This window comes from Miniopterus natalensis, chromosome 15 (genome assembly GCF_054644295.1).
Source record: "Miniopterus natalensis isolate mMinNat1 chromosome 15, mMinNat1.hap1, whole genome shotgun sequence".
In the NCBI taxonomy this organism is placed as follows: domain Eukaryota; kingdom Metazoa; phylum Chordata; class Mammalia; order Chiroptera; family Miniopteridae; genus Miniopterus; species Miniopterus natalensis.
In genome coordinates this window covers 38,624,095-38,637,298 of record NC_142095.1, presented here as the reverse complement: position 1 = coordinate 38,637,298, position 13,204 = coordinate 38,624,095, and the positions used below count along the sequence as shown (strand labels likewise).

Sequence of the window (13,204 nt, the reverse complement as noted above, 5' to 3'; positions counted from 1 at the left end):
TTGGACTCCACACTCTAGTTGAAGATGCTTTGGTTTCTGAGCATCATGTTTTCTGCTTATGAGAAAGGAGGTGGAAGCGGGCTACAGAGAAGGAACTGTCTTGCCTTTGGATTTCCCCCAAAGTGCTGATTTTTGGAAAGGAGAAAATGAATAAGTTTTACCCCCCCCCCCCCCCCCAGTGTCTGTGTATTAGCAGATAACCTTCCTGTGGTAGGCTTGAGTTGAGCTGGTTTCTGGAAGGAGCTGTCCACATCAGCACAGGACCCAGGCAGCTGAGAAAAGGTTGAGCAGGTTAAGCAGTGTTAGGGGACAGAGTTGGAATTTCTTAGAATGGCCAGTCCCAAATCTCCTGGACTTGCAGAAATTAGGAAGTCATGGGAGGAGAACTTCTCTAAGAGTCCGATTTGACTAGTCAAAGAAACCAAAATCCAACAAATCCCAGAGTGACCCCTGTGAATTCTTATAGGACAAGCCCAGAGCATGGCTCATGGCACTTCGGAAAGGGCAGATGCTCTACTACCAAGCTCATGAAATAGACCTTATTTTCCTCCCAACATTTATATCTCATGTTGCCCCAAACCGGTCAAAATTAATAACAGAGTCATTGACTTTAAATGATCAAAGACTCGACTGGGAAGAAAGAAATAAAAATTTGCTCCAAGTGTTTGGAGGGGCAGGGCCATTGCAAAATTGGAGAAGAGGAATCATTAGTAGCACTTTGTCCAGTACACACAGATTTTTCTGTGCATATGCCCTCGGAATGTTAGCTCAAAGCGTGGATTCCTCCCAGCGCGCCAGGAAGTCTTCCCAACTTTGGTTCATACAATTCACCTTGTGCCAAAACCATACAGCTAAGAGGAGTCAGGGGTATTTGACTGAAGAGTGACGGTAAGCTCAAAGGCGAGTAATTGAATTCCAGATTTTGTACAGCTCAGATATAGTTTATGGTCATCTTTCCTTAGTCTCACCCTCAGAGTAGATGACAAGATGCCCCTAAAGCTCTTTATGTGCCACAGGTTATCTCTGAAGAAAAGAAAGCAGAAGCAGGAGGTTTTCTGTAGAACAATTCACCCTTTATCTTCCTGAACTGTGCTCGTAGGTACGATGAAATGTAAAAGAGCGAGGTAAAACGGGTACCACGTTAGGAGCAAGGACCTGTATTTTCCTCCAGCCAGTAGTTTGGAAAAACCTGATGTCAGTTTGAACATTGGTATTAAAACACTTCCAACAAATTCAGTCCAGTGCAGCTGCGGAAATCTCATTTAAAAGCCAGTCATTTTGCAGGGACAGCACCTAACTGGATAGCAGCACATGGTGGTAACTGGCCAATCAGTTTGTGCATTTGAGTCGAATTTCACCAGATAATCGTTTCATTTCCAGGTCTGTCTCTAGCTCACCATTTGACCTTGGACTAATTGCTTAATCTCTCGTGGCTTCAGGTTTTCTATCTTGAAAGTGGCAATAATAATAACTTCCAACTACCTATCTCATCCGGGTATTGAGTGGATTAATGGGGTCATGTTTGTAAGGTCCTAGAAAATCCTCAAGAGGGAAAAAGTTCTACCACTTTTGCAATTCTGGCTGGCAACGCTTTAGAACCGTAGGAAAGAAGGGCTGCATTCAATGGGCTCACTATTGAGATGGATGTTCTTTGCTCCCTTATTACTAAGGAATGGAAACCTTTTGTAAGCAGACCCTTTCATGACTGTGAAATCTCGGATCCTCTTTTGTTGGTGTAATAATCTGAAAGAAAGGTAAACCAATCTTTCTCCTCTAAACAGTCCTCTGACGAAGGCCCCACGATTTTGTGGCCACAGGAAATGAAATGTTACCCGGAATTTTCTGATTCAGTAGAATATAGATTGACTTTTGGGGTCAAACAAACTTGCATTGAGTTCTATCTCTGCCGATTTCTGGCTGGGTGACCCTGAGCAAACCTCTCAACCGTCCTGGGCTTCAGGGCCTTTGGGAGCAGAACCTTCAAGTGAAATGCTTAGCACATGCTCAGCATGTCATAGGCTCTCAGGAAACATTACCTCTGTTAATAGTGTAACAGTAACTGCATGTGCTCCAGTACCTTGAGGAATTACAGTGGGTATAGTCCTTCACTAACCAACCCCTAATTCATCAGACCTTGTGTTTTCCCAGAACCTGGCTAACTAGGGCCATCAGTTAACAAAGCCCTCATTTTGTGAGCACTTCAGATTTCGGAAAATGGCAAATTGAAAGGAAACAACTCAGTGTCAGGGATTTGTGCAAATCCTTACTGGATGGTTTTCTGTTGTTACTGGTCTAGCCCAGTCTCCTGACTTTCCAGGTGCGCCTCGCAGGGTGGCTCTGATTAGCTGGCATTTACTCAGAAGGAACTGCGTGCCAAGCGTGGTGCTGAGCACTGCAAATGCATGTCCTCATTTAGTGGTCACAACAACCCAATGAGGCAGGTGCTATTAGTAGCCCCCTTCCAGGGAGGCCAGGGAACCAGGGTTTGTGAGGCTAAGTACCCAGTGCCATACAGTTAAGAAATAGAGAAGCCAGAGTTCAGTCTTCACGCTGATGTCAGAGCCCTGTTCTAACCCAGTGCTGACCCACAGAAGATGCTATAATTTCAACATAATCAATATAGAAATTATTAATGAGATATTTTAGAATCTTTTTTGTTTTTCATCCTCAGGCTTTGAAGTTCAGTTTATATTCTGCACTTCTGGCCCATCTTACCTAGGACCAGCCACATATCGAGTGCTCAACAGCCACGTGAGCTCGTGACCACGGTACTGGACAGTGTTACTCTGACCACTGTACTGCTGTACCCAAGTCTTTGAAGTTTGTGTCAATCAGGTTTACAGCTTTCTTTACTGAAGAAGAAACGAATCGATTTTCCATTTTTAATGATGGCAATAAAGGGGGAGTTTTAGAAGTGTAGCAGGGGTTTCACATGTTAATTTTTACATTCTCAATTTACCAAACAATGAATTTACTCTCAAAGGATAGCTTTTTCCTGGAACATTCTACAATGTGAGCTTTTACTTTGTTATATATAATATGTATATTTATACAAGTTGATGCAAATAAATAACCATGGAATGAATGACTAAATGAATGAATATATTCACTGCCAGGGAAGAGAAAGATCTCTCAGGCAGGGAAGATGTGTTAGCATCACCAGGGCAAGAGCTTTATCTAAGTTTTGCCCACCTCTGCAGCCCTTCCTGGCCAGGCACACAGGCTTGCAAGAAGTATTTTTTTGTGGAATAAATTGATGAATCCACATGGGAAATCTAGTTATTTAAAATTACTTTCCTAATAGGCATAGTGAATCTAAGGTCCTTTTTTTCTCCCCCCTGAGTATTTGGATTTTAAGATCCAAAGTCAACCCCTAATGGATTTAATATATTTAAATTATTTAATGGTGTTTCCCAATGAAACAGTATCTGAGAGACCACAGCGTTCAACATCTACTTTTAAAAGGTAGTTGCTGACTTTCCCACTGATAGTCTCCAATATGTCAAAGCCAGATGTCCCATAGATGTAGGTGTAGGTCATGGGCTGCATCATTCATCGCCCAGCTTAAGAGTTTTGTCTCCAAGAGAAACCCCTCCCGTGCTCTCTTCCTGGCTTGGACCTCACTGGCTTATGGTCCAAGTGCTCCCAACATCCCGGCTTGATTCACACATGGCTTCTCCTCCTACTGCACAGCACCCATACATTAGTGTTCACCCCCCTGGTCTCTCGCTGACCTGGCAAGAAGCTCTGTCTCAAGGAAACTGAGCATGGTCTCAGATCAAACCTCTGTTAGTCTCTGGGGGCTGCTCCAACCCAGCAGGGAACAAGTTATCTGCCATTTACCCCTACACCCGGCTTTGCTTCTTTTACTTAAATGTTAATTTTCCCAAAACAACCAAATGTGTATTGTCAAAACTCTTTGAATTGAAAATGATAAAACCCAATCCAAACTGACTTCATGGAAGACAGGCAAGAAGGGTTAATAAGAGCCTCATCCAAGGGCTCCAACAACGTCAGAAGGCCAATGTCTCATTTTTCCCCTCCATTTCTGAGCTCTGCCTATTTTTACGTTGCCTTCATTTTTAACACTGCTTATGTCATGTGGTCCTCGGCAATCCCTCACCCAGAAGCTCTACCTTTACAGTCAACCAGGTTAGTAACCTCAAAGGAAAATTGGTTCCTCTGTCCTACTATTGCCAAAACAAAATCTCGAGACCATCTCTCATTGTCTAATCAGTGTCACAAGACTCTTCTCTGACTGCCCAGGCCTGAGTCACATGCTCATTCTTTGAATCATGGGGGGAAGCCGGCCCTGCCAAGTCACCTGGCCTGTTAGAGAGCAGAGGTGAATCCTCCAAGGACAATCCAATGGGTGCTCCTCCCAGAGGAAGGGGGCAACCGTGCTGGCCAGGCAACAGCTCTGAGTGTCCGGATGAGGTGCCCTGTCTCCAGAGATGACATAGTCCTTTCTCTTCTTTCTTTAATAGCAGGTCTGCTTTTCCTCTGTTGTTGTGACTCAACATACCTCCTTGTGTAAGGTTAATAAGCATTACACTGCGCATCATTACTGCATGTGCCTGGATATCCTGCTCCATTGCTAGCCCTTGAGAGCAGGAGCCACAGCTCACTCATTTCTGCACCTCCATTGCTGCACAGCTCCTGGCATGTAGTAGGGAATCGAGGAACGGCAAACATTAAAAAAGGTAGAAACAGATGAACCACCTGTGAAACAAACTCCCGGGGACACAGTTCAAAACTATGTTCACCGTTTTATTGCCCAAATGAAAACTCTCCGTCACGAACAGTGATGTTTGGAAGCGAACTGAAGAATGTACCGTTATGAGAATGCACAGCTGGGTTCAAAACAAAAAATAAATAAAAAGAAGCAATTGAATTTTGGCCATGTGACCACTGCATTAGGTATATGACAGTACGCAAATGACTCTTCTGATGGTGACCCACTGGGCGGGAGTCAACCCTTTTCTCTTGCTGAACCCCCTTGGGGATTCTAAGGTGGCCAGTCAGCACAGGAGAAATCCCTATTGTTGAACTTGATTCTTAAGCCCTTTAAGCCCTGTTCCAAACCCACTGAGCTGAGAGGCCACAGGCCCAGTGACCTCGCCCCAGCAGCAGGATATATTTACAAACATGTTTCGGGGGCTTCCATCTCGCCCACGCATTTGGGACTTTCTTATGAAGCCTGTTCAGGTTTAGCACCTAGTAAGTGCACAATAATTGTAGACTAAGATGGACAAGCTGACATGATCTGGCATATACAATACTAATTTTAGGAATGAATGAATGGGTGTACCATAAATACTTATTAAATGAGTGGTTGATGATCCACAGTAGATGATCTGTGGATATTTGTTGAGTGAACAGACAAAACAATGAATGAATGAATCAATGAATGAATGAATGGGTGGCCTTTCAGTCAAGCCTACAGCTATGACTTTTCATGTGCTTTTCCTCCATGTGTGTTAAACTGCTCTTTATTTCCTTTAGCTATAATTCAGTCCCAATCAACGGACTCTCGAAATTTATGATTTGTTTCTATTTTCTGTTGTTGAATATTGAAGTAGATGCGGTTATCATACTGATTGAGTCCCATTTTAAATAGCAAGAAGATATATTCAAACATCCTTGAATTGAGCACACAGAATAAGGAAAGGATGGCGCTTATGTACCGACTAATCTCTGTTATGACATATCTGCATGACTGAGAGGATCATGCTCCTGGGTTGAGGAGAAGAGGGCTGTCCACAAATGACACGTGAGTGGAGCCATCGTGTTCCTGTATATACTCAGTAGATATATGTACCGGCTGCAATAGGTAAATTTAATCCTTTGCAATCACTCATTTCACTTTCCTGAATTCTGTGGTATTTCCAAGGAGTGGCTGCTTTTCTTCTGGGTTAAGTAGAAATCTTTGCTTAAGTCAAAACCACTTACTTTAAATACGTTCAGCGACATTGGGATCTTTTACCCTGGGAGTGTTTCTCATGTTTTTCAAAGTCAATGAATTGTCACTTGACCTTAATGGACACTTACAGAAGAGTGAATCAAGGATTAAACGGGGTGGAGAAAAAAAGCTTTTATCCAAAATTCACTGATTTATTGAGACAGGTTTGGGAAATCATAACAGTGTCACTTTACTGAGCATTGGTAATTATAGGGGCAAAGTACACAAAATTAAAAAGACTTGGGATTTAATTCTGCTATCTAGAATTATCTGTGGTCCCTTTCAAATAGGTTGAGAATATTTTCATAGAAGTAAGATATTGTATTAGAGCCACTCCAGTTAAAATTCTATAAGATGTGAAATTGTTACGATGTCAGAACATTCTTGAAAAGTTAAAAAATGCCATCAGCTTCTTAGATGTTTGGTGCGCAGTTTGTTGTCAGGAAGACCAAGTAATTGACTAGATAGTTAAATTCTGGCCTTTTTATTTGGATATTTGGCTGTTATGCATCTCTCTTAAAATTTTTCTCATTTACTGGTTTGCTATTACAAATCCAGAGTCATGCGGCTGCAACTGACAAGAAGAGATGTTCACAGTCTTAATCAGCCTTGAGATGCCAGGATGCTCTTTTTCTCCTAGGGCAAGTCCATTGTAGCACTCATTTGAATGTGTCCTCCTGGCTGGCTTTCCAGGTCATGCACGGGGGGCTGTTCTTGCTTCTTACCTTGAAGGGATAGATCTGATCTATATTAGAATCTAGTTAGAACCGAATCTGAGCATTATTTAATGGCTTTCTAATGAGAATGTAGTATTCTGCCAGCCACAGAATACTAAGTATTCTTAGTATTCTTAGTATTAACAGCATGTTTAAGTCCAAAATTTTGGAAAAAATTACAGTTTTCTAGAAACTCCTTTTAAATAACAGAACAGAACTAAAGAGTTTCAAAAACCTGCTCTTATGTACCCAAAGGAGTATGGCTGTGTAATGGGTTGTTTGGGAACAAGAGTAATTATTGAGAATACGCGCAGATTTAAGCAGACCCTATTGATAATTGAAAACAATAAATAAAATAGGAAAAATAAAAATTCCAGCATTTTCTTCTCTTTCTCAGATAATAAATTTTCTTTCATGTCAGTAAAGGGACTTGTGTTCCCCAGAAATGGTGAATCTATGTTCTAACTCCAGTATCTAGATACCCAGTGGCTCACATAAAATATGGAATAGATAAGACTGACCATTTTATAAGAAAAGACCAGTGAAGAGAAAACAACTTTTCAGAAAAAAACAGTATGACAGGAGGGAGAGTAGTGGAATACAGTCTGTCCTCAGAGGAAAACTATGTCTGTTCTCAGATTCCGTCCACTTCAGGTAAGTCTTGCACGGCAGAGGTGAGGGGGAAAGTGTGCATGCATTTTGGGAACCAGGGAAACACCTTTTTAAAAAGTTCTGTCTTTATTTATAGGTGAATAAAGCTTGGTGGTTAAGCCTCTGTTCTTTAGAGTCAAATTACCGAAGTTCAAACCCTTGCTTAGCCTTTGCCTGGCTATGGGCATGGTCATTCATTCATTCATTTATCCTGAGCTTTTTCTCTGTGCCAGTCACTGGAGGTTATAGTTTTGAACAAGAAAAGTGAAACCCCTTCCCCCCTGGAGCTTGCGTTCTAGTGAGGGGGAAAGAAAACCAACAAGCAAACATGCGTGCAGAAATAAGATGATTCTAGATCAGGGTGGAAGAGGGGAACCACACAAAGAATCACTGGCAGGGAAAGTAGGGGTTGCATTAAGGTCATGTGAACACAGAAACACTGACCTGATGGAGTGAGGGTGCCCAGGCCAGAGGAACAGCATTTCAGGCAGAGGGAACAGCAGAAGCAGGGGCGCACCGTGATGAGCCGTCCAGGCAGGTTGACTTGCTGAGGCTTCACCTGGTGAATGGGGAGTCCCTGAAGGATATTAAGCAGAGGCATGCTGTGACCTGAGCTGCACAGGGGAGAGAGAGCCCTGTCCTCATCACAGGAGGAGTGCCAGCCCAGCCCTGTTCAGAGAGCAGGGAATTCAAAGGACACTGCCCAGGCAAGGTCAGGATTCAAGGCCGAGCGCCCAGGATGGCTGCTGCGGTTCCTGATGGTGGTGGTGGAATGAGGCAGGCAAGTCACAGCTTCGTAGTAAGTCAGTTAATGAAATAAGGACACATCTTTGACAGAGCCACTGAATCGGACTTGAACCCGGCTTTCCTGGTGCAGCTGGTTCTGGTGGGAGTTATGTTTGGTGTCGGTGGAGTAAATCAGAGCTTTCAAGAAAGACTCTTCCCACTTAAGGTAAAGCTCACACGTAGGAGAGGCCAAGGGGAAAGTGTGGGCACATTTGGAAACCAGGGAAACACCTTTCAAAAGATAGTTTTGTCTTTATAGGTAGATAAAGTATGGGGGTTAAGCCTCTGTTATTTAGAGTCAGAGGAGCAGGGTTCCAACTCTAGGGTTTAAACACTAAAACGCCTCGGGCTTATGGAAATTGTGCTCTCTCTGAACCTTTCCTTTTCTCCACATCGTGTGAATAATATGCGGGTTTACCTTATGAAGCAGCAAGGATGAAACACAGCAATGGCATGAAGAGTCCACACACTGGCCGGCATCTGGCGCATAGTAAGAGCTCAGTAAATGTTACCAGCAATTATTATTACGCAATATTCATTATCATCTCAGCACTTATTGGCCTCACCCTTATTGAATTCCGTCAGGCAGCCATGGCAGATAATCTTATAACTGCCTCCCACATCTCTCTCCATTTTTCCAGGACCTCTGCCTCCTCCCTCCTAAGGCAACTCATCTGTCTCAGGATTTTACCCAAGACCCGGGGACAGACATTCCTAGTGTTGAAATAACCACAGCAGCTTCTGCCAGGGGCAGATGCTGGACCAAGACCTTCTGTGCATGACCTCAATTGTTAGAACATCCCTAATGTAGGGTGTGCCCCAAAAGTGTATACATATACTTTGAATAATTATAAAGGCAGCGTTTATTAAAATACATTTTATTTTCAAAATTGAGCTATCAGCTGTTAAAGTGTGTATACATTTTTTTAAGGACACCCTGTATAATCTACTTCACAGGTGAGGAGATCAAGGCTCCGAAGGGTAAGTGACCCCTGTAGGGTCACTCAGTCAGTAAAAGGCTGAGCTGGGATTCAGACTCAGGTCTCTTTGACCCTAATATCACTTAAAGCTCAAAAAATCCAAGCATCCATGCAGGCCGCACTAAAAGCACTGGACCATAAAAATAATGAGGGCTTTAAGTTAGGAAGTCACTGTGATTAGGCCCAGTGCGAGGAGAGTTTTAGACTTTCAACGAGCCTCCTTGAGTCAGCTCAGTGTCCAAAAATGCCCTCTAACCTCAAGGGAGCCTTTGTCCCCCCTAGGCCAGCGGCCAGTGACAACTCAATGTGACGATATTACTTTGACTGTGGCCATGTGGTGGTGAGGAAGCCCCTGACCCCCTTCCGGCCCCTTTGTCCCGTTTAGTGCTCCATCTGGGAGCCCCTCCCAGGCAGCCCAGCTGGTCTTGACTCTGAGGGGAAGGGGTAAACACTTTGGGACTGTCAATTAGTTTATTTCAGAAGAAGGAGCCTGTTTGTCCCTGGAGCCCATCCCTCTTTTATGGCCTCCAGCCCTTCTTGACAAATTCTAGTGACTGGAGAGAAAACCGCTTTCTACAGTGGATCATTAAAACACCACCATAAACCCAGGGCCATAAAATATTATTTGCCTGGCATAAAAGGGGGGTAGATTTTCCCAGAATGTCAACCCAGGCCCTGTTTTCTCCCAGTGGGAATGGCCGCACAAGGATGCGATCGTTCATAAATTCCTTATCTTGCACTCTGTTTTATGAAATAACCCTGTTGGGAGAGCAGCCAAAAATATTGATTTATTTGTTCCACAGACTCAAAAGCATTTTTAATGAGTGGAGCACGGTGATGCCTTGCCAGTGTGTCTGCAGATGACTCAATCTGCGTACGTACATTCAAATGCACACGTGGCTTGTAAGAGGGAAAGGTGGAGTTCCACAACCTGGAGTTCCTTGGAAGAGGGCCTTTGAAGATGGAAAGAGAGAGGAATGGATTCCCCTCCTTCCCACTGTTCATTGCCCATGCAAATCATTAAATACTCATCTTGGGACTAGCTCTTGGGACTGAGCCTGGTTTTCCAGAGCAGCACCCCCTGACTAAAGGGTCAAAGTGGGTTTCCAGTTGGTCTCCCTTGACATTTTTCTCTGGAAATAATCTTTTCATCCATGCATGCATTCACTTGGTCATTCAACAAATATTATTGTGTACCTATTAAGTGCCAGGCACTGGGTTTACAGCCATGAAAACACTGTCACAGAGGTTATTGCATCCTCACGGGGTGTAATCTCAGTACACCCATTATTCATATCATCAGATAAAATTCACTCCTTCATCTGAAGTCCTTGGGGTTAGATAGGTTTGTCGGAAATTTTGGAATTTTTTTGAAAGATAAAATAGGGCATATGATTATTTATTTTGCAAACAGCCCCCGTGAGGTCTGGGGAAGTACCCAGTAATCCAACACTGTTCATATTTCTTCTGTGAACAGTATGAACATTCACTCCAACTGGGATAAATTAAGACTATAAATGGCCTTGTCATGTGAGGTCTAGTTTTGCCACCAAAGGAGTTTAAAACCTGTTTTCAAAGCTGCTTTTTGTAGAAGAGCAGGTATTGAGTGCCCACTGAGTGCCTGACCCACCCTAAGTGTGCCATGATCATTACTGTTCATTCTCCCTGCATCCCTGATTTTCAGGGTCATTCTTAGCATTTTCACTGCATCTTTATCAGGGAGGTCATTACATTTCTCTTTACATTTCTGTTGTGTCATTATATTTCTGTTTTTGTTTGTTTGTTGTTGTTGTGTGCATGTTTAAGAGGATTCTGAGGCACTCAGAGGCCAAATGATTTGTCCAAGTTTTCATACCTAGAAAGTGACAGAGAGGGCATTGGAACTCTAGATGTCATTCATACCCTTTACTACTACCTAACACCACCTTCCACTAGAGGAAAGACAGCAAAGCAGGAAATAAAACTGTTGGGGTTGTGTCTACACAAACAGGCAAAGGCAATTGAAAAGAAACAGAAAATTATTCAGATAATTCAAAACACAGCAGTTAAAAAACAGTTTGTGGTTTGATAGTAGCCAGTGCTTCTGGAATGACTTGCTTGAATGGAGCAAATTCTCACATTAAGGGCCCTTTCCTTCTTAGGGACAGGACCATCTAAGTGTACTGCCTCCAGGCACTCAGGTGCCCAGTGGCTTCAGCACCCTCTGGGAGCTGCATTCTTAGCCAGCTCATTTCCTGCCACCTCTCAGTGCCTCCCCCTATGAACTGGGTCCAAGGAATAGGTGTGAGGGGCATCCTCTGAGTTGCCCGCACAGAGGCACCGTGCTTCCCCAGCCAGGAGAATGCCATGCAGTGGCTGGGCACAACAGAGTGGGGAGAGGAACTGGGGGAAGACGGTTTCACCAGACAGAGACCCCTCTTGTTTAGATCATTGTCTCCCATGGGCAGATCTCAGGCTAGGCTGGAAAAGTAGAAAATTCCCATGAGATCCTTAAGTGGTGAAGGCTTAGAGAGCATGAAGGGAAAGTGGACTCAGGAGGTGAAGGAGAGATGTCCCAGGGGGATCTCTGATAACTTTGGGCTCCCCTTCTTTAAAGCTGTGTGTGCCCCTCGAGAAAGAAAGCCAGCCCTGCAGAAGCAAGGGCATCTCTTGGAATTTGTGGAAAGCCCACACTTGACATTTCCACACTGAGGAGGGGTCCACTCAGCTGAGAGAAGTAAGGACCAGGAAGGGCCTGTGAAGGGTGTTACAGAGTCACCAGAGCCTCCCCCTCATAGACTGGGATGATCAGCCAGGGGTGGGATTGGGGTAGAAAAGTAGAAAAACAAAACAGCCACCACCTCAAGTACCTTGGCTATGGATTTTGCCCCTAGGTCAAGTGCATGCCACATGGATGACTGAAACTGAGGGGTGTGTGTGTGTGTGTGTGTGTGTGTGTGTGTGTGCTGATCTTCCACCAGGGATGTCTGGAGAATGGGGGGGATTGAGAACAAGAACTGTGCTCCAGTGTAAGGCATCGTTTGGGGGCCTGAAGGTGGAGGCCACTCATCCACCCACCCTGCCCGGCCTGGGTCCCAACAATCACAGGTGTCTGGAAGCGTCAAGACATTCCAGTGTCAGGAACTGGGTTTTGCTGAACTTCGCAAGCTTCTTTCTCACCTGAGGGCACTCACCAAGATCCACTGGGCAAGACCACGCGTTGTATCTGGATGCGCCAGGGTCCCAGTCAGATGCTCAATCTTGCACCCAGGTACCCAAATCTACTACACCGGGGTGCTGCAGGCTGTGTGAGCCTACCCTATTCTCCAGCACCCCCCCTCCCCCCAGTCTTAGGGACCCCAGGGGTAAGAATGCAGAGGAGGTCTTCCAAGAGGTTCCTTGCCAGCGCAGCAGCCCCAGTGCAAGCGGCCTGGGACAGGCAAGCCAGAGAGTCCAGCCCGGGAAGTTGGGGTTCAGCCTCCTGCAGGTCTTTGGTTTTGGAAGGAGCGAAGAGAGCTGCGGCTGGCAGGCGGCGGCTGCGGAGGGGACCTCTCTCTTTCGGCAGATGCTGGGGGGATGGGGAGCCCAGAGAAGGGGGCTCGAGCAGGGATTGCATCCCGCCCCCTGCACCCCAGCCCGTGGTACGGCTTTAAAATCCTGTGGAGTTTGTCATAGGCCGGCCTCATCACGCATGCGCATAGGCAAAGTGGAGTTTTTTTCTTTCTTTTTTCCCCCCCTTCCCTCTCTCTTTTCAGCAGCCCTTGGTTCTGCAACTTAAAAAAAAATTTTTTTTTTCTTCTCTGAGAACACCAGGGGAAAGAGGAGTCCGGAGAGAGGGAGGGAGAGAGAGCGGCAGTTGGCCAGAAGGGCCGGGGGTGGGTGGGGGGGACGCGGTCGCTGCGGTCGGTCGGCGCGCCCGCGGGGCACAGACTCGCGTGGAAGGCTGCTGCGAGCTCCACGCCGCCGCCGCCTCCAGAGTCCGGCTCCGCGCGGCCGCCGCCGAGCGAGTGCCTCCCGCCGCCGCCGCCGTGCCCTCGACCGCCCGCCGCCCGCCCGCCCCTCGGGCCCGGGCGCCGAGCGAGGAGGCGGCAGCCCCGCCGGCCATGGACCTCCGGAGCTGAGCCGCCGCG

General features: G+C 45.6%; 1 long non-coding RNA gene across 2 annotated transcripts; it reads right to left on the bottom strand.

Moving 5' to 3' along the window:
* Window positions 1–6,103: 6,103 nt before the first annotated feature.
* LOC107530634 (uncharacterized) lies at window positions 6,104–13,052 on the bottom strand. 2 transcript variants are annotated; one of them, XR_001602550.2, is made up of 4 exons: window positions 12,255–13,052; window positions 8,534–8,595; window positions 7,774–7,906; window positions 6,104–6,687 (listed from the first exon to the last, which is right to left on the bottom strand). It is a non-coding gene; the product is annotated as an uncharacterized LOC107530634 (long non-coding RNA). The 2 variants fall into 2 exon arrangements; XR_001602549.2 differs by having other exon boundaries at window positions 12,269–13,051.
* Window positions 13,053–13,204: the final 152 nt, after the last annotated feature.